Raw genomic sequence first — 20,856 nt, forward strand, 5'->3', positions numbered from 1 at the left:
TAGAACTTCAACGTGCCAGATCGCATCTTAAAAAAATCATGTTGATTAAAACTCAAGGTGCAATCCTGAGAAGCAAAGTAAGATGGCATGAAGAACGAGAACGCAACACTAAGTACTTCTACAGCTTAGAAAAACGACATCAAGATATTAAAACAGTCTCAAAACTCAAAGTTGGGGATAATTGTTATATAGAAGATCAATTCGATATCTTAGAAGAAGAAAAAAAGTTCTATGAGTCGTTATACCGCTCCACCAATATCAATCCCGAAAATTTTAAAAACTCGCCTTTTTTTTTTCCAGAAAACGTAACCGCACTAAGTGAAGAAGAAAAGAATTCTTGTGAAGGATTGGTAAAGGTAGAAGAATGCCAAAATGCACTCAAAGACTTTGACAATAACAAATCCCCGGGCAGTGATGGTCTGCCTGCTGAATTTTACCGATTCTTTTGGCCCGACATCTGCCATGATCTGGTAGCGAGCTACAACTTTGCTTCTCAACATGGCATGCTTTCTATAAGTCAAAGACGAGGAATAATCTCGCTTATCCCAAAAAAATCTAAGGATAAAACTATTCTGGAAAATCTAAGGCCCATCTCACTTCTCAACGTCGACTACAAGATTCTTACTAAGGTTATAGCCAAGCGAATCGAAAATGTCTTGCCAACTTTAATAAACCCTGATCAAACCGGTTATGTTAAACGCCGCTACATTGGTGAAAATATAAGGCTAATTTATGACCTAATACATTACACAGATAAAACAAATAAAAAAGGTATTGCCATTTTCTTGGACTCCAAAAAAGCGTTTGATTCCGATGAATGGAACTATCTCTTAGAAACATTGCAGCTCTTCAACTTCGGCCACGACGTCCAAAATTGGATAAAAATTTTTTATAATAATGTTACTAGCTGTGTTCTGAATAACGGTCATGCCTCAACTTTTTTCTCCCTTCAGTGGGGAGTCAGGCAAGGTTGCCCTTTGTCTGGCGTTCTCTTCGTTCTCGGCATAGAACTCCTCTCTAAAGCCATAAAAAATGATCCTACTATTAAAGGTATCCAAGTCAACAAGCACGAGCTTAAAATAAGTCAATATGCCGACGACACAACAGTATTTGTTCGTGACCTCGATTCCATCGTGAGTCTACTGAAGGTTTTAAATGAGTTTAAGGAACTTTCTGGCCTAGAAATAAACACAACTAAAACCGAAGCAATGTGGTTAGGCAAATGGAAAGACAGAACAGATGAACACTTTGGTTTTAAATGGCCAAAAGAACCTGTCAATGCCCTTGGTGTCTATTTTTCTCATAACCAAGAAAGTGCTAATAGACTGAACTTCGGTGAAAAAATACGTAATCTTGAGAAAACGCTAATCACTTGGCAACGGAGAAATCTAACTCTTTATGGAAAGATAAACATAGTTAAAACACTTGGGATATCTAAGTTAATTTACTCAGCCTCCGTGCTCCCTGTTCCAGATCACTATATCCAAGAAATAAATAAGCTAACTTTCAACTTTACTTGGGCAGGAAAACCCCCTAAAATAAAAAGAAACACCATAATTGGAGAAAAGAAAGACGGCGGTTTGAAAATGTGCGATTTCAATATCATGGAAAAAGCACTCAAAATAGCTTGGGTCAACAGAATTCAAGATGACTCACAAGCCTCCTGGAAAATTATTCCTAACTAGCTCTTACACAAACATGGTGGTCTTGCTTTTCTAACAAAATGCAACTTTACACCAAGCACATTAGACCTCGATGATAAGCTTCATGCATTTTACAAAAAAGTGTTAGATTATTGGTGCGAGTTTAAAATCTCAACGGGCATCGATTCCAAAATAAATTCTAACAACGAAATAATGTGGAACAACAGAAAAATTCTTATAGGAAAAAAACCTGTCTTTTACCAAACTTGGTATGACGCCGGTATTACTAAGATAAGCGACATTTTAAACCAAAATCAGAAATTTTTGAAGTGGCATGAATTTGTCACAAAATTTAATTTAAATGTGCCTTTCACCACATACTATGGCTTGGTCAACGCAATCCCAAAAGACTGGAAAGCTATTCTTACAAACCCTATTCCAAACGTCACACACGCGAACACTACTGTAAACATCCTAAGAACCAGTTCTATTTACTCTACTCTTTTAAACACCGTCTTTGTTCCTCCCACTGCCGAAACCAAAATTCTACGCCACGGATTTACAAAAACTACCATCAAGAACGTTTATCTTATGCCATTTAAAGTAACAAACGAAGTTAAAATAATAATGTTTCAGTATAAAGTGATTCATAACGTGCTTCCAACTGGCGCCACTCTTTACCGAGACGGCATTTCAGAGAGCCCCTTATGCAACCTATGCAATACAGAAAAACAAACGTTGCATCACCTAGTAATAAACTGCACACTAATACTCGACTTCTGGATTCTGTTTCAAGACTGGTGGCACCAAAAAACAAATGAAACAATAACGTTATCCACAAGTCATATACTCTATGGCTGGCATTATAGGACAAAGCATTGGCAAGTCCTAAATTATTGCCTATTGTTAGCCAAATATCACATTTTCTGCACAAGCCTTTGCGGAGACATCCTAGATTTTCAAATCTTCCTACTGTTCATCAAGGGAAAACTTGAAATCCTAAAAGAGATCGCGACCGCAAAAAAAGAACTTCCGAAATTTTATCGCACGTGGGCTTTTTTACTTTAATTTTTCATACTGCTGTTGTTTTTAGGTTAGACTTATACTTAACTTCATTTTTGAGACCTGTATGTTTTACTTGTGATTGTCTTTTAATTGAAAAGAACTTTGTAAACACGCCAAACGTAAATTAAATTAATGTTAATAGTATTGTAATACCTGTATCGTAATGTAGTGTATGCATAATTTGTGTAAGTATAAGTATCAGTAGTGTTAGTAGCAAGTACAATGTAAGTGTAATTAATGCTGTAAGTAGTGTAAGTGATCGTCTTGTAAATAAAATTGTTTAAAAAAAAAAGTTTCATAAGAGCTTGGCGGAAGAAACAGAAAAGTAGTTTTCCCCTCCCCTCCCTTCTAACCCCCCTCCCCCTCCCCCTCCCATCTCATTTGTTTTTGTTGTCAAAGCCCATTTCCAGTCTTTCCTGGAAGTGGCTTCTGATGTTTCACACTAACATATCCTCCTCTGAAGAGAAATAAAAGGAGGAAACAATTCTGAGAGCAAAATGTAGTATTCCTCATATACCAATGTCATATGTATTGCGCTAAACTGATTTAAGAACCCTGATGGCTTTTCCTTCTTTTGAAAGTCGTTTTAATCCACGCACCCTATAATGGAATTACAATCAAGCCGTTTGCAGTAAGCTGTATAACTTTTTCGAAACTTAGTTTTCAAAGATGAGATTTCTGTTGAAATATCTGCTCCATTCCAATAAAGGAAGTGTACCACGTCATTATTATTACAGTTTTGTTACCGAAGCGACTCCATTGACATGCGATATTAAGGAAACAGGATGGAAGAAGTTTGCTTGGATGCTAAGGATTTGGTGGAGATAATGCTTAAATACCTGTGGTGAAAGACGAAAGAAACCAGTTATACAGGTTAATAAAGAGAACAGTGTATTAAATTAGGGTATGTAGGAATGTAGGAAAGAATTTTTTCAGTAAATTCGGGGAATGGATAACAAACTTAGGTGTCAGAGTGAATGTCAACCCATCCTGCTCCCACAGTCATGAAAAGAGTTTTAGAGACCAAACATTTTATTTACCACCGGGGGATGGGAGATTCCTCTTCCTTTTTTTCTTTGATGAAGGGGGGGGGTCACATGGTTTTAAGGAAGGGAGGGTCATCAGTCGTCTCTAACAGAGTGTAAGGGAGTACTATAGAAGATTGACCAACAATTCACTGTTAATGAGGGGAATCATAAATTTTATCATAGCGTAACCAGCCCCCCCCCCCCCCATTAGCGATAAATAATGAGCGACCGCTAACAACATGAAGCGAGTCTTTCTGAGCGTTTAACTCGAGATTATATTCAGATTTTATTACTATTGAGTTTGCACAGATAAATTGCAAGTCATTGGAATACGGTTGTTTCGTCAATATAATGAATATTGACTTGATTTTCCTGATTGATTTTGATTGACCCTAGCTTATGTAATTAAGCCACGTGAATAGTTCAGTTTTCAGTTCAGATACTTAAGATTCGAAGATACGTACAAGTTCTGCTAACCTGTCTTGCTGACCCGTGTTCTGTTATACCCTGACCTGTTTCATCTGTTGCTGACCTGTACGTAGCTATACACCGTGAAACAATCCTACTAGACATCGTCATAGAAGTAAGTTCTCAGTGATGTAATTCTATCTAATAGTTTTACTCGTGTTTTTATGAATCGATGGATCCTGTTCAATTTCTCAAATGTATCTCGTTCTTTTCTTTAGATCGAATAATAATATATTGGAATAGATTATACGATTTGCGTAGCCTAGTTGGATTGCCTGTTTGGTTTTGTTGGACCAACGGTCAATAATTCTTCGGTATAGCTTTATAAAGTATTTATCTGGTAAATTTTATGCTTTTCCTTTGTAGCTTCAGCTGAATACATTTGAATACAACCATCTCGTAATTGAAAATTAGGTGCAGAGTTTGTTTGTCCCCGCAGATTATCCGACTCTCTCTTTATGTGTTAATTGCGTACAATATTCTGATCAGGTCCATCTATGGCAGTCTCTCTGGCCCAGTCTTTGGACGGGTCGACGATGGAGACGTCAAAGGAATAGACTCAAAGGCTTGGTTTACAGTTTAGCTCTACTAATCAGATTCCAACAATTAGTCATGAGAAGGAGGAAAGTTTTGATTGGGATTAAGTCGCAACTACGAGCGTGGAAGGTTAGAGTTTCAAAGGGGTAGTGGGTGGGAGAGGCAGATTCCTGCCACTAAAAACTCTGAAAATATAAGAAGACGAACGCATCATTCGTAGTTTTGGCAGAAAAACGCTATCTGACGCTGATACGCCCAAATATACAAAAAAAAAACCACGAAGGATCATGTTTCTACTATAGAAGGGAAAACATTATCTTTCTTTGCCAGAGGAAAGGTGCAAAATAAAGAGATCACCAAGTGAAAACGGTAAGTCTTTAACTGCAATGCGGAAACTGCGGAAAATCTGCCGTGCGTGTCTTGTTTTTCAATCTTAAGATGCGTGACCTGTAGCGAGAGGTGATATGAAAGCAATCGCACGATGTTGTTTGGAAGCAACTTTAACGGCAACTCGTCTGCAGCTTAAAGAGAAAAAAAGTTACTTATTGTTTAGGTGAATCTTGAAAGAGTCCTGTGATAATTTTTTTTGAAACGATGCTTTTGAGTTTGTGCTGCCCTACTGAACTGTTCGCTTGAGAGAAGGCTAAAGAGCTAGAGAACTTGCTCCTGCTAGGGGAGGATTGTTTATACTGTTTGCTACATTTAGTACATGTGCTTGACCTTGTTAATTACCGAACTGCTTTTAGTCGCTTATCTTGGTCACTAGCGCGTAAACCCCGCAAATTCGCTTAGTTATTACTTTGTTTCACTGTTTTAAATAGTTTCATTGTAATTTTTTTTAGCCCCCTTTTGCATTTGCTTTTCCGTGGTTAGAAATCAGGGACACTTGCTCTTTTGTTTACTGCCATTTCTCATTTTATTTTCATCTGTTGTTATTGTAATTGGACACACGCGTTTGTTCAAAAACGTGCTCGCTTCATTCGTTTTTGTTTGCACGATATTCGCACAGTTCGTCATAATTTCAATCAGTTTATTGCAAAACAACCTTTATTCCTTTTACGACTCTTGTTGTTGTGCTATATTTTCTTAGTTTTGTTCTCACGTGTCGTTCGTTTGTGTCGCTTCAATTATAGTTTCTATTTTATATTTTTCCATCTAAGCTAGAACAATTAGTTCGCCAATAAGTGCTTTTCCGTTCCATTTTATTTTTCTAAGATTCGCTCTAACCTTGCATACTTGTATGTAGAATTCTCTTGTTGTTCAGTTGTAGTCGTCATACACGGTTTTACCGCAGCATTTTTCAACGTTTTTTGTCGTTCATTTTACGATTTTTATTCGGAGATTGCTGATCCTTTTATTTTCATTCATTATTAAAGTCAGCTTTTCTTGTCAGTAAAGGGCTGCGGTGTTTAAACGATAAACAGAATAATACATGGTTGCTTTCTGATATGGAATTTCTCATCTCACTCGTTCGCTGCACTATCTACGCGCGCCCTTAGAATAAGAGAGATGGTAAGTTTTAAGCTCGGTAAAGAAATGGAGAAAGATGTTTTTCGTCTTGTCACAAACGTGGGATAAATAGAAAATCTTTCTCTATTTCTTTACCGCGCTCAAAACTTTACCATCTCTCTTAATCTATTTACAAACATGACGTTATCGACATCGCTGATCCCAGCCGTGTGCAGGACGCGTGTCATATGAACTTCGCAATAGACTTCGCTCACTGTAGAGTCTCTGTGGCTCAGAGGTAGAGCATCGGAGCGCGGCTTCCGCAGGTTTGAAATTCGATTCCGTGTGGGGACTCAGATTTTCCTCTTTGTCCCGCGCTCGTGAAAAGACGAAAAACATTTTTCTCTGTTGACAGGATACATTGCTAAATAAGAAGTTCAGCTATTTTTCAAAAGTGTTAACTTTACATATATCCTTTATTGCTTTAATAAACAATGGGTGGATACAAACTCAAAAATATAAAAATCGAGAGTAGAGTTGCGTAGCTTTTCAATTTCCGGGAAAAACAATCTAGATTGCAAAATTCAAGTGAAAAGCAAGCCAACTGTCATTAATGCCTTGAACAACTGGAAGTCAAGATACTCTTTCATCGTCACACAACAAATTAGCAAACGTAAATATCATTCTTCTTGATGCCTCTCCCGGTGTCACCGATTTCTTTTCCCGATGCCTCCTTTGGTTAATATAGCATTTATATTTTTTGAAAAATATTATTACAGTCAAAGCGTTTGGAAAATTCCTTAACTTTTTTAATTAGCGAAGTATAACTTAGTGACACTACGGCTTTACAACACGATTCTTTTCCGCAACTACAAATGATTTGTCTCCATATGAATAGTTAAAACTTGTTTCTCCGCTGACCACTCACACTCTGTCGGACTATTTTTTTTCCCAGCTCGTCGCCCGTGACATATGAGTAAATGGGTGAACTTTATTTAAAACACGATGGCCACAGCTACGAGGCTGTTGTCCAGAGGGGCCCTGGTAATAAAATGAGCCGTCCACTGTTTACAACGCTGGAAAGTATTGTTGGACGATTACCGCTTGCTGACAAGGCTCTCCAATTGATTTATTTTTGAACCGGGTTTATATTTCCGGGTTATATTTCCTTAAGATTATGCCCGAAGAGAGATTATTTAGTGCAACATGATCTACAAGATCTTTGCTTCTTACCGATCGCGCCATGTTTTTGCAACCTAACACCTTCGAGCATACTCACTGTCACTGCTCTTCGTATTTAAGAATAAGGTCGACTTTCACGGGTATCCTTCGCGAAAAAAAGATACTGTTAACGCCTAGTTACGACGTAACCACCATAAACTATGTATCAGTGGCAAAGTTATAAAATGTGCTTTCTGGGAAAATCAATTTCCTTTTTAGCTTGATCTAATCGTAAACCGACTGAGGTGCAAAAATTCCAATTAAACGATGTTTCTTTGAGAAAATCGGGTATCGACACTGACCACACATGTAAATTTCTGCACAATTCCAATACTGAGGGGTTAGTCTTCAAAATCGTTTAGGGATTTTTCGATATCGTTATTTGTTGCTTTGCAATTCTCCAGTCCAGTTTGCTTATCAAAATTTTACTGATTTCGAAAAACAGAATTCCTTCATACAGATTTTTTATAGTTTGATATCTTGGGAGTATTTTGACCAAATTTCAGGGCAATTCGTGAAATTTTCATGCCTTATAAATTTCTTCAAAGAAGGTACGTTTGCAGAAAAACGAGATGGGTTTTTTGCATCCAAAGTTTTAGAGGGATAACCACATGTGGTTAGATGTCAGTATCTGTGCAAATGCATACCTACCCTTCCCCTAAGAGAACGTTGACCATAACTTGTTGTCAGTTGACTTTTGTTGGGTCGTTGGAGGGGTAGGTGCTCAGTTGTTCACATAATTTCCTGATTATACCCAAGCAATAATAATGTAAGCAGCAGAAATGGAACTACTGCTTGCCAAATGATACGGTTCTGGATGATATTAAAAAAAAAGAATAACTGACTGATGAAATAATACGCACCTCTCGTTTACCTTCGTCCATGGCGGCACTACACAACATCAGTCGTGTTTGCCTAATTTTTACGGCTACGGTTCTTCCAATATGTGATTGTGAAAACGTTTTTTACTACTGGCTGGAGGTACAGCTTGCATATTTAGTCGACTTTGCCCAATATTTACTATGGTTTGTTCCACATATTACTTTTCTGCACTCCAAACGAGTCGTACACTCCTTGGAATTATTTTCATGAATAAATTTACGTTTTCTCTTTTGTTTATTTAGTTTTGTACCTCTAGCAGGTAGGAATTTTAAAATCAGCGAAAGAAAGCAATTCTGCCATGCAATCACCATTTAGTAGAAAATGTGGTGGTTATTGCTCCTTGGAAAGCAGAAATGTGAGTCTTCTGTGTCTTTTATTTCATTATATTTGTATAAACAAACACATTCTGCACAACTATTTTCCCAGCTTTGGTCCTATTTTTTTTCTTTTTTAACTATTTACTTTTTCGCCTCACGGAGGCAAAGGTCACAGAAAACTGGCTTCTACAGGCTCGTGGATTAACATATCTTCAAACATTACGATAGTGTAATGCTAAGGTTTGTCACCATAGCATTTTTTCTTCGCTGCTTATCAGATGCATGCCTGTCAGTGCCCTGATGACAATCATACACACGCTTTCTAGTGATAACAAAAGGAATTCCATCATATGTGATCCTTGGTTGGAACATTGCAGTCTGGGAATCTTGAAAAAATACTTTTATTCTTTCATTTCCACATTCTCTGTGACAAGTCAAGGGGGCATTGAAGAGACATTCATTCATTCAGTCATTCATGTATTAATTTGGCCTGTTAGTCAGTCAGTCAGTTAGTCAATAAGTCTGTGCGAGAGGCATCTGCTGCAAGTATTGACTTCTGGATCATATCTGAAAAAGGGTATTAAAAACCACATCTAAACCCCTCCTTTTATCGGGCTAGCCACCGCATTTTAGCTTTTGAAGATCTGTAGTGTTTTTATTTTTTTATTCCATACCATGTTTTCCAATTTTTGCGAAGAAAAAAAATTAGGTGCGTAAGTGAATTACACACCTGTGTTGGAAACTGTACGATACGCTAGTTATTCTAAATTTGATTGACATTTATGAGTGATTTCGTTTATCTATACATAACCAAACAAACATGTATGCGACACGTGTTTTATAGCGCCATATATGGCACTGTTCCACGTGCTTACAACGGAAAGTTGGGTGTGTGTTTCTTTAGAATAAGCCGAGAGTTGTGTGTGGAAGTTAACCGAAGCGTTGTAGTAAAATCGTAAAATCAAGTGAATAAAACTTTTAAAATAAGGAAGCATGGTACAGCTTTTTCATGTTTTCGACACACCTGTCTTTTTCAAAATCAAAATAAAGAGTATCTTTAATTTACGATTTTTATGGAATGTTTTTGAATCCCCTTTTCCCTCTTGGTCTCCCCATAGCCCCTAACATTCCCCTTCGTAACCAGAGTTCATTTAAGGCGCCCCTCTGAATTTAGACTTACCTTTGCCAACACCGTAGCAGTAATACATGACAAAGCTAGTTGTTGTTACCACTTCGTGTGCGTGCAGTAGCTTCTCGGCTGATTTTAGGGACTTCAAGATGCAGGCTCCACCACGGCGACCGGAAGTCTACACTTAAAACCCATCGGACTGCGCAAGTCTAAGGCGGGAATTCACGCCGTACTCTTGCCATCTGTTACGGCAAAATCGCTTCGTTCCCGTAGTGGTGAATACGTCAGATTTGCCAAGATATTTTGTTTGAGGTCTTAATTATTTGAATTTTTTTTTGTAATTAAATTAATTACGTCTCTTTACGAGTTGATAAATCATAGCTGAACGAAATTTGGTCAAAATTTATCTGTAGAAAAAAGATGTCAAAACCAGGACAGCTTTAGGTTCCGCCGCCAACACTGCCAAGCGGCAATCGTAAGTATTTTTTTTTTATCATTTTCGTTCGTTTTATTCCTTTTGACTCAGTTGAGTTCTTCAGTTTGCTTTTCCGGCACTAAGCTGGTGGGTGCTGATAACAAGTTACTAGAAAGTTCATTCATTTCTGCTAATTTTGATTTTTACAACAGGCCAATTTAGTGGACAACAGCGCACGACTTGTTGTTGTGCAAAGAAATTTTGGTACAAGAGTTTTACAAGTTCAGGAAAGGAAGCAATGAAAGAGGAAGAATTTGGACACAATTTCCGAAAACCTGAACAGTGTAACTGCAGTCAAATTCAAAGTAAATCAATGGACGGTGAGAGAGAGATTTGACTTGCTACTCTAAAGATTTCGATTGCAAAGTAGAGAAAAGGCAAAAGCAAGCGGTGCATCTCCCAAACCAACAGAGCTCGGCGTACTGTTAGAAGAAATTTCTGAGCGAGAAACTAGCAGAATTAACGAGAGAATCTTGTAGCAGCAAGAGCGTAGAAACAGATCGCAAAAAAGGCGAGGAGATGCGTTCCCAAGCGTTGAAAAGAAAGGCTAATGAAGACTGTAAAAGAAAAGCGAAAAGACAGCTCCGCGAAGAAGCGGAGCTGATGTTACCGAATTTGCACGGGAAAAGTCAGAAAAGGAGCTTAAGATCCGTGAAGAGGAGCTCGCTTTGAATGTAAGAGAAGTTGAAAATGAAAATGGCTTTTTTACAATAACAATAACAACAGACACAGGCTATGATGGTGTTATTATAAAGACTTGCAAAAAAGTAATAACTAATTCCCCAACAGAGATGACGATGCATTGATTTACTCTTCCTTGTAAATTTATTACAGCTTCAAGTTACTGATTTTGTTTGTTAAATGTCATTTTGCATTTTCTGTTTTTTTAAAAGTAGGAGTAAATTCTGTTGGGTTCTGCAAATACGATTTCTACCTATTTTGTTCGAAATTTGTTCAGTGGTTTACACCATTCAAGAAATATCTTAAATGAATAAATTATTTTAGTGCTCACGATTATACTTTCTTTGCATTCAGTTTGAAAAAAAAAAAAGTATTATGCAAAATAAGTAAAAAGGTCCGTGGGGGGGGGGGGGGGGGCTTACACCGAAAGAACTCAGAAGTGTTACTTCTATACAGGCAAGTAAGGCTGTTCCTTAAAAGTGCGCGAACGATATTGTTAGAGGTTATTTCTAACACTCGTTTTGTTGACTATTTCTTCATTCTCTCCTTTTTCTACACAAGTTAGTATCACGGGAACTAGCTCAGATCTCTCAAGGAAAGTGTGGGTCACCACTTAAAAAGGCGACGCTTACTGAGCTATCAATCTCTAACCTTCGTCATCCTTTTACACTCAATTAGCGAATCACGTTAAGCTATGCAGAACGGAGTTCACATACTAAGTAGGAACCTTCGGGATGTTCACGCTTTACAAAATCATTTTCTACCTTAAATTTCTGACTCTTGCGGTCAAGGTTGGTCATAACTAAAACAAGATTGGTAATATAAAAATTCAAATGAACTTACTGACAGAATTAGAATCTTAATTGAAAAGATATCTTAAGAGAAAATAGTCCTCGAAGACTGCTACATAACAGCAGAATAAACAAAAAATTTGGAGAAGAAGGGGCATGCCCAAGGTACCGCCCCTAAAAGGGCTACGTGCTATTCATATAAGTTACCCGATTATAAATTCAGTGCGGAAGATGAAGAGTACTACTTGTTTACACCCTAAGTCACCTCTAAGAAAAAGAGGTGTCGAACGTGCTAAATTAAAATTTAAGAATTATTTTCCTTATCGGGAATTCGACAACTAGAATATCAGTGGTAAAAGTATAAGGACGGTTATTTCCAGGAAACTCCTGTACGGGATCAATTTTTTATAAGGTAAAGTCATTCTTCTTCGTAATTATACATCTTTTCGCAACCTAATAGCAATATACCAATATTTAGCCGCAAATTGTAATTTACGCAAACACATCTTTCTCCATGTCAAATTCGCGATCAAATTAAGAAAAAGGTGACCGAAATTCTACCTGTAAGGTAAGACCGCCAAAAGGAATAAGAAATGATCTACTGGCTTATTATAATTTTTACTAAATGGCATATGGCAATATCTTATTTCCACTCATTTTCCAACATTTAAGTAAGTCAAAAAAACACCTATCATGAAAATTCTTGCTAGATGCCAATTTTGTCTTTTAACAATATACATTTTCCCTACTGAGCTCAAAATCAAGTTTTAAGTTCTTTTTAAAATCTAAAAACTTGAAATAGTTTACAATGTCTCCAAAGAGCCATTCCACAGAAGACCTAACGGAGCTCATGGCTTCGTTATATGCCTCCCTCTGAGCAGTCAAAACTGCATTTCTGAATGGGCTTTGGAGGTTCAGTCGCAAAGGATAAGCCGGATCACCGTATATACACAGAGGCTGTCCAGCTGGCGAAAGGGCATATGGGTTGAGATCTGCCAACAGGTTGGAGTCTGCCAACATCCCGGCATCATGTTTTCTTCCCTCTGAAAAATACAATGCACAGACCGCGCAGCAAGTTTTTTGAGTGGGGGGCTATTTTTGGCTCCGTTATTTTTGTTAAATTATTTTTTGTTTAATTTATTTTTTATTTTGGAAAAAAAGTGTAGGGCTGAGGCCCCCTCAGCCCCTCCCTTGCGCGGCCCCTGTCACAGGACGAAATATCAAGAATCCGTAATCGGAAACGTGGAAGAAATATGTGAAACCGTTGCGGAAACACGACGGTTAACACGCGTTTCCGATGTCGGTTTGGTGACGTTTACTCGTGTTTCCGTTACTGCGGTCACAGCGGAACCGTACCACTTTTTTACATGTTTCCGTCAGGTTTCAGTTGAAGGAAACAAATGTTTCTGCAAGTGTAACTTTAATATTTCCATCGACGTAATCAGACCTAAACGTTCACGGAAATACAAGGATACGTTCCGGAAACACGTTTTTCTCTTGTTTCCGTTGACGTAATCATACAGAATGCCGACGGAAATACTAGGTTACTTTTCGGAAACAGATTTTTGTCTTGTTTCTGCTGATGAATTCAGACCTAGAGGGGACGGAACACTAGATTTTGTTCCAGAAACACTTTTTTTTTCTTGTTTCCTCTAAATATTGGACTCTTTCAGCACTCGTTATTCTTGGTCTTCCTTTTTCATTGCAGGACAGGTAAATATGTTGTGATCGTGCGATTTTATATAACCCATACCACACTGTACTTTTACCGTCCGTTTGCGAAATATATGCTCCACTATGTAAAATCACACATATACAAGAGCTATATTTTCTTTACAGCTTCAATAAATTTATTTTATACTTCTTCTTTTCCGCAGTCGAAGTTAATTTTTTGTAATGAAAGATCCTCTTAGAGCGTAGATATTTCAACACAAATTCTGTAATTCCTATCTTGACCATAAAGCGTTGACATGAAGCTAGTGCTGTTTGTTGAAACTTCAAATTTAAGTTCCATTCAATCAGGTTATATTAAACTTTTTGACTTCTACTTTTTGTTACCGATATGACGTTGACTAGCATTTGCTTTAGTTAATTTCCAATGTACTAAAAGAACTGATTGCTTCCGGCCAAAAGTAGATTTAGCTGAGCGACACTTAGATAAATCATTTCCATATAACCGAAATTGAGAGAACCAATAAGAACACTAGAAATGGTTAGTGAGTGCGTACGACTTTTATTCAGTTGGGACTCAAACCTACCACCTCTGTTCATTACTTCAGACACTCTAACGATTACATACAGTAGACTTGTGCCAAGCCAGCTCGATTACCTGTGTCCATGGAGGTAAACTTCCTGCATATTGCAAGCATATGATTATTGATATGTGATTCTTACTCGCAATGCTACATTCATTAGATTTCTAACTCATTTTACTACTTCTAAGTATTTTTGATCCAACTGAGCTTATCAATGGAATTCGCCAGCTGTACAAGACTCGCGAGGGATGGCTCTCACCGTCTCCATGGTGAGAAGAGTTTCAGTTTTTTCTTGGCTATGTTTTTACAAGGCTCAAAGTGGTCAGAAGAGAGAAAATGAGAGGAGAAGTCAGTTACGTATTTGTTGACATGTCGTCAATACTAGACCGGCATGAAGTGTGTGTTTAGCCCTGAGAACAGTGTTGATTGAAGGAGAGCCTAGTATGAGAAAAACCACCTATTGTAAAAAGTACGCCTACGACTGGGCCACCAAAAAGCAAGCACCTCAGGGCTGCGGCTCAACAGCATTCAAAGCAGTATTGCTGCGGAAATATCGAGAAATGCATTCTGATGTTTGGGGAGCCATTGATGAGCAGCTTCTGCCCTGAGACATCGATGAAGAAGTCAAACATCAATATCGTTTTATTGATATTGGATGGATTGGATGAGTTACCATCCAGTAAATTGTCGATTTTTTTTAAATTAATTGAACGAAGAGTACTCCCCAGATGCCACATAGTTGCAACAGCAAGAAACAAAGCTGGAAAAGAGGTGAGAAAATGCTGTGACACGCTGCTTCAGATCGAAGGATTCACTGAAAAGCATGTGAAAGGATTTGTCACCAAGTGCTTTAAAGAAAGGCACGATTTAGCTCAACTGCACTTGGATATGCTTAAATGTGTCTTGCGAAGATATAGAAAAATAAGGGACTATTAGAAACGGAAGAAGACCTGACAGATCTTTACAAACTGCAATTGAATCGCTTCGGGTTGGTAGCGTTGAATGGCTTACTTAACGACAAATTGGATTTGAATGAAAGTGAATTGGGAAACCATGCAAAAGACTTGACTGAATTTGGATTTCTTCCATAAAAGTTTTCAAGAATTATTTGCAGCATTCTTCATTTGTGCTCAGATTCAAAGCAAGGAAATTAGACCTGACGAACTAGTTTCCGATCCAAGGTATTTTGTTAAACTGGAAGAGATACTTTTCTTTTTGCGGAATTTTAGTCATGAAATGCAATGAACAAGTCGTGGCTCTTGTAATGAGTTTAACAAATGAAGTCAACGAAAATGAAAGCAGCAGTTTAAAAGTTGTATTGGAGGCTATTAACGAATGTGAAAGACAAAAGAGTGATTTTCACTCACGGTTTGACCAATCTGGATTTGTCTGACAATGGTATGAGTGAAGCCGGCGCTACATCTATTGCTGAGATAATCAAATTCAACAAGACGCTAACCAATTTGAATTTGTGTAGCAATGGTATTAGTAATGCTTGAGCTACATCTATTGCTGAGGCAATCAAAGTCAACTAGACGCTAACCAATTTGAATTTGTAGAGTTAATCACATGATTTCGAGCTCAGTTTGGAATAAATGAGCACAAGTAAATTTTTTCAAAGACTAAAATTGAGTTATGTGAAGAGTTTTAGAGACCAGACACTTTGTTTATCACTGGGGAGGGACGATTCATCTTCCTTTTTTTTAGGGGGAAGGGGGACGGGGGATGGGATTTATATCGTTTTCGATGAACAGAGGCTGATCGGTTGCCGCTAACAGAGTTTTAAGGAGGACTATAGTAAATTGACCGCCAATTGATTGTTGATGAGGAATCATAAGTATATTATGGGGGAAGCAAGTAAATTAAGTCGTGACACAACCAGAATCCTCCTCCATAGGCGATAAAAAATGAGCGGCACCTTACAACATGAAGCTAGTCTTTCTAAGTGTTTGACTCAGGGTTCAATTCAGATTTTATCTTCACTATTTGAGCATGCACAGATAAATTGCAAGTTATAGGAATAAGGTCAATAATTCTTTAGTAGAGCTTTATGAAGTATTCATTTTGAAATTTTTATGCTTTTCCTTTGTGGGCGTCAGCTTAAAAATATATTTTTAACATAAAAATTTTTCATTCCCATGGCAATAAGACACAAAAAATCCCTACGTTAAATCCTTACCTTAAATCCAGAGAATTTATCCTGTAATTTAAAATCAGTCGCAGAGTTCCTTTCTTTAATCCCTGCAGGACAATCCGACTCTCACGTGGCTAGTCTTGAGTCAGGCATGACTGACCAGGGTTAGGCAAAAGTCACATAGTTTGATGTAAATGGCCTTTCGTCAACAGACGTTTTGATCTGAAACATTTTCTATAATTATAGCGTGTATGAATAAAATGAAACTCTGTACCATGTGTAAGACCGGAGTACTCCTTGATCTCTTCGTGAATCTCATCGGTGTTTATCACCTTGCTCGTAAATAACATTTCTCCTATGATTTGTCGTCACAATCAGGAGCATGTCGCGAAAGTGTGATGATATTTTAACGCTCACTCGTTAAAATGCTCAGCCTTTCCCCTGGAGTTGTGTATTAAAACATTAGTGTTCTTTCCAGCTGCCTGGAGAGGATCAAACAAAAATAATGAGAACGAGTGCTAACCAAACAACCTTAGATCAGTCAACAAAAGTTAGTCCTTTGGGAATTATGGGTAGTTACCGTCATGTGAACTGCACTTTGTCACGAAAGAGGAACGAAATGGATTGGCGACGGGACGCACAATGTAGATTCCAGAACTCCTTGCTATTCCCGGCGTCCAGAGTATTGTCTTGGCTGGGATAAGACTACTTATCGTTTCACGTAATTTTCCTGATATGCCTTTAATTGTGTAATTCACTACTCAGGTAAGTGACTGTCCAATACGATTAAATCGTGTTAACTGTGTACGCATTGAATTAAAAATGTATCAGGTACAAAAATAATTTGGTGGTCGACTCATGGCTAATCAGTAAACGGTACACACCAAAGATGCGTAGATGAAGCCCGTTTTTATAAAAGTCCCCTGATGAGTGAGTAATCACGAAACAAGCTTGTAGGGATGAAAGTATAGTCTCTCTCTGTTTTTTCCCTATCTCAATATGTATATATATATATATATATATATATATATATATATATATATATATATATATACTGCAGACAGTACTGTTTCGGCCTTCTGGGCCTCATCAGTGCAGTGCTGATGCTAGGATGGAGGTAAGGCTGTATAGCCACCCCAAGTGATCTCACACGTGTGGTATCATCTAAGCCATGCCAGAGTGCTCAAACTAGATAAACTAGTGAGCATGCATATATATAGCATGTATATATAAACGTGGGGGTAGATTCTACCTTGGCATAAAGTGCTCAATGCTGTGGTAACAGAGCTGAGTCTATATAAGTGAAAGAATCAAAGAGGACGCATCGATTCTCTGTTACCCTGAGTTTCGCGCCTAAGCGCTCGTCAGACAGAACTTTATTCAATGAAGAACATACCTCCTTATATACAAATTAAATGAGTAGCTAATTAATTCACTAGTGTGGTGATCTGCTGTACGTGTGAAATAAACAGCTTGTTGTAAAATTGGTGTTATTGGTGTTATCTGATGTACGTGTGAAATAAACACTACGTTTGTTTTCCGTGGAGGGTGTCTTGCTTGTTTCGAGGATTTTTCTGTTGTGCTTCTTAATTATGGTTTGTAGGTTGTCTGTGCAGCTATAACTAACTTTCATGTTGTTTTGTTCAAAATTTTGCTGTACTGGTGACTTTTCGGAAAATGCTTACTGACGAGGTTCAGGAACTCTTTGCCGATGTTTGTTTGTACGTTCATGCTGTAGGGCGGATTAAACCAAATTATGTTTCTTTGTCTGTTCTTGCGGCTGTTTTGTATGGTGTGAGTTACAGGTTTCTTGCGCTCAGTGTAGGTTAATTCTTCGTCGTGTCCACTTTGTTTAAGTACACTTTCTTAGTGTGGTTTGGCTTTGTTAAAGAGTTCTTTGCTTGAGGAAATGTCGGAGATTCGTCGACACCCTCCACGGAAAACAAATGTAACTGCAGGAAAAAAAACGACTGCCCTCTGAAAAACAACTGCCTCACTTCAAGCGTCGTCTACAACGCCAACGTAACAATAGAAAATAACACAACCGGAGAGAATTACATTGGACTAACTGAAGGAACTTTTAAACAACGTTACACGCAACACAAACTTTCTTTTCGTGACGCCCCATCATCATTACGCCACGCTAAACACAGAAACTCCACCGAACTCAGCAGGCACATCTACTCCTATGCATCGAGCACTGCCAGTTACGAAAGTCAAAATTTTACACTTTAGATATATATGTATGTATATTTATATATATATTTATATATGTGTACCCAGAGGAAGACTTCTTTCCGTTCGTCTTTGACGCCTCCCCCCACCTCCACCCCCCACCTCCCCCAGCCTGTTCCAGGCCTTCAGTGGGTAAAACAAAGCTTAATTGTTAATGATGCGATGATAGCGGTTGATTGAAAAAAACGGGGCAGGTTTGGGTCGGGTCGCGTATTGCTTTGTTTCTACTATCGTGCAGTTCATTTATTTCGTTCTGTTTTACTAACTGAACGCCTATAACCGGCTAATGACTCCAAGTCCCTGCATTTTTTTAATTCAGTGGTCTTGCTTAAGAAATGGACGTAAGCCGTAATCAAAGAACTTTTGTCTTTCGTACAATTACTGTATATACTTATTATAATATGTGCACTATATTTAACAGTTGTTCCATGAGTGCGCACCTGATATGGGTTGGCTATACCAATCTCGTATCCAACAAGTCAGAAACAGGAGCCAATGATTACAGAAATAATTAAGGATTTAGATTTTTTACTCTTTGGTAATGCTTAGTCCGTTTTAACTCTCAATCGTTCTTCAAATTAAAGCCACTAGAAGTCAATGTCACATCTGATCGTCAAAACGGCAGAACTTGAATCACATAAGCAACGCTTAACTTACGTTCCAGGCTGAATGGAAATTCAACGTTAAGCAATTTACACAGTGGACACAAAATACATTAATATACGATCCAAGAAACGTTAAAGGGTACGACGTACAATATGAGTCAAGCATTCAGGTGTCTTTACGTTCCAGCTTATCGGCAAGCGAAAAATTTTGTGAACAGTTTGATTGTGTGTTTTGCCTAACTGGAACGGAGCAAAGCTTGTGATCGAGGATAGCTTTCGTTGCAATATCCTGACCTCAATTTCTCGCTCCGAGTGTACGAGGTAAGAGTTACAACCCTACTGAGACAAACATTCGGTTTAATCAATAAATCGTTATGCATACCCTAATGTTCAAATGTTTTACTGCGTGGTAACGAACGGAGAAACCAGTATTATGGTTACTCAAACAGACTCACAGTCGAAGGTGAATGTTTCTAATGAAAGATCGAAAGATCCTGTTAGAGCGTAGATATTTTAACACAAATTCTTTAATTCCTAGTGAAATTTTGAAGGTAACTGGCCGTTTTTTCTGTTGTGGCAACGTTTTACCTTTTCTTGACCATAGAGTGTTAACATCAAGCTAGTACATACGCTGTAAGTGAAACTTCAAATATAAGTACCATTCAATGAGGTTACATTGAAATTTTTTACTTTTACTTTTTGTTACCCACATGACGTTGACTAGCATTTGCTATAGTTGATTTCCACTGTACTAAAAGAAGTGATTGCTTCCAGCCAAAAGTAGATTTTGCTGAGCGACACTTAGATAAAAAATTTCCATATAAGGTTGTATATCAGATGGTAACCGAAATTGAGAGAACCAATAAGAACACTAGAAATGCAATATCATGATTTTGAAATTCAATAGCAATTGATGGTTAGTGAGCGCGTAGGACTTTTATTCAGTTGAGACTCAAACCTACCACCTTCCGTTCAGTACTTCGGACACTCTAACGCCTAGATACAGTAGACTTGTGGCAAGCCAGCTCGATTAACTATGTCCATGGAGATAAACTTCCTGCATATTGCGAGTATATGACTATTGATATGTGATTGTTACTCGCAATACTGCATTCATTAGATCTCTTACTCACTTTGCCACTGCTAGGTATTTTTTATCCAACTGAGCTTATCGATGGAATTCGCCAGTACAAGACTCGCGAGGGATGGCTCATTTCCATGGTGTGAAGAGTTTCAGTTTTTTTTTTGGAAATATTTTTACAAGGCTCAAAGTGGTCAGAAGAAAGAAAACGAGAGGAGAAAGTAGTAACGTATTGAATCTGTTGACATGTCGTCAATACTAGACCCGCACGAAGAGTGTTCAGCACCGAGAACAGTGTTGATTGAAGGAGAACCTGGTATGGGAAAAACCACCTATTTTAAAAAGTACGCCTATGACTGGGCCACCCAAAAGGCAAGCACCTCAGGGCTGCGGCTCCACAGCATTCAAAGCAGTATTGTAGCTGAAGTGTCGAGAAATGCATTCTGATGTTTGCGAAGCCATTGATGAGCAGCTTCTGCCCCGTGACATCGATGAAGAAGTCAAACAACAATATCATTTTATTGATACTAGATGGATTGGATGAGTTACCATCCAGTAAATTGTCGATTTTTTCTGAATTAATTGAAGGAAGAGTACTTCCCAGATGCCACATGGTTGCAACAGCAAGACACGAAGCTGGAAAAGAGGTGAGGAAATGCTGTGACACGCTGCTTTAGATCGAAGGATTTACTGAAAACCATGTGAGAGGATTTGTCACCAAGTGCTTTAAGGAAAGACACGATTTAGCTCAACCGCACTTGGATATGGTAGAACGTGTCTTGAGAAGAAATAGAAAAAAGAAGGGCGGGGTTTGAGCTAGGATTTGATCACTGGGGGACAATTTGTCCCCTTAGCAAAAA

This window comes from Pocillopora damicornis, chromosome 6, assembly GCF_964200805.1.
Source record: "Pocillopora damicornis chromosome 6, jaPocDami1.2, whole genome shotgun sequence".
NCBI lineage: Eukaryota > Metazoa > Cnidaria > Anthozoa > Scleractinia > Pocilloporidae > Pocillopora > Pocillopora damicornis.